Source organism: Pteropus vampyrus, unplaced genomic scaffold (assembly GCF_000151845.1).
Source record: "Pteropus vampyrus isolate Shadow unplaced genomic scaffold, Pvam_2.0 Scaffold71, whole genome shotgun sequence".
Taxonomy (NCBI): Eukaryota; Metazoa; Chordata; class Mammalia; order Chiroptera; family Pteropodidae; genus Pteropus; species Pteropus vampyrus.
Window position 1 is genome coordinate 943901 of NW_011888852.1, and position 1876 is coordinate 945776.

Sequence of the window (1876 nt, forward strand, 5' to 3'; positions counted from 1 at the left end):
GGAATTGTCTGGAGAATAATTTATTGGGTATTTACCTCAAAGCACTGTGGATTAAGAGAAACACAAACAGCAGACTGAGTCAAGAATCTTAAAGGGAAAGGATGCAGGGGAAAAAGTTATGGCAAGAGAGGGACAGTCGGAGGGACAGGAGTGCAACCAGTCCTTAATTTACAGGGGACATTTGCAACTCAAATGTCTGGATATCGCCATGCCTTCAAATTGCAAGCAACCTCAGTTATAATACAGCCACAGAATTTCACCTAAAGAATTCCCTGATTTATGTAGACATTCTTTATGAAAATGTAATTTTTGTATAGTTTTAGCCATTTTATATCTGGCTGCTCCTCAGGCCTTTGTCTTCAATGCAATATGATTTTAGTTAGATTTTTCCAAAGTTTTTATTTTTCCTTTTCTCATTCAGATTTTTTTTTTAAAGTTTAGCGATAAACATTAAAGTCAGACAAAAATAATGAGCGCGTTTTTATAAATTAATACCCGGTTCAGGTTACTTTTCAATTAAATTTTCTTTTTTTGTTGTTATTAATGTAATTATTAAGATAGTTATACTTTGTTACAATGGAATGACTCCAGGTTCTGTGTGTGCAGCAACCAAGCCCACCAACATGTTAACTTCATGAAAAATCCAGTTCAGATGAGGTATACATGTCTGGGCATATTTCATATAACAGATCTATAACTATCACCAGCCATTCAGAAGGGGCTATGACCTTAAAATAGTTAGGAAGGATCAATTTACTATCTTCTTCCTTTTCCTGCTGTTTCTTATTCCAGCACAAATATCTCCCTCCGATAGAACAAAATGATATCTAAAAAGACAAGTCCTTGTATTTATTTTGTTTCCTAATTTAGAAAGTGTCATGTTCAGAAATTTATGAGCGAATACAGTTCAAACAAGGGATGTCTATACAGATAACACTGTATTTCTGCCTCTGATGACATAACTAGCTGTGTTTACTTCACATAAATTTAACTACAGATGACACAGCGAAATGGGCATTTTTAAAAATCAAAGCACCACCACCAAAGTCTAGAAAATCAAATGGTTGGGTTATTATACTACGATTATCATGTCCATATAAACCACTTTCTAAAAGCACAAGTCTAGAGAAAGGAAAAGTAAAATACTGAAAACATGACTACTCATAACTTGAAAGTTTACTGTGCAATATTTTTACACATGTGGAACAGATGCTACTTTGCAAATCACTTTGTCTTTAAGCACATTTTCTCCAGAGGAAGTTTTCATATCAGAGACACTGAACCTTTTAGCAAAATATTTCATCACCGAAAAACTAAGAGATCAGCTTAAATATATTTCTGAATAATATTGTGAAATTTATTTTTCAGGGTTTTTTTTTTATAGCCTGCTCATATTAAAGAAAGTAAAACACAAAAAGAGCCATCCCACTTTTTTATATGAGCCATATAAAAAAGGCTTGCTTTATAAATAAATAAATAAATAGATAGATAAATAAATAAATAAATAAATACGGTTCCATCACTTTATAAACACAGACTTAATTTGCTTGAAGGAACACCTGGCAGCATTAATACAAAAATCTCATGCATAAACATAGAGTGCCATCATTCATTATGAGTGGTTATATTGTACCAATATTTATCAACATCAGACTAACCAGTAGTAGGTATTATCAACTTCCTAACCAAGCAAAAGTATTTAAGGGAGTGGCGGGCATAATGGGGTGAGGATTACCAATTTATAATCCCATTAAGGATGATGTGAGCCACCCGCAATGTTAGGGATCTTCGTTTCCCCCGCCCCCCAAAATGCCCCCCAGTAATCCCTACGCAACTCCGAACGCGCTCGGTGCAGGCGCTCTGCTTTCTCAGTCAC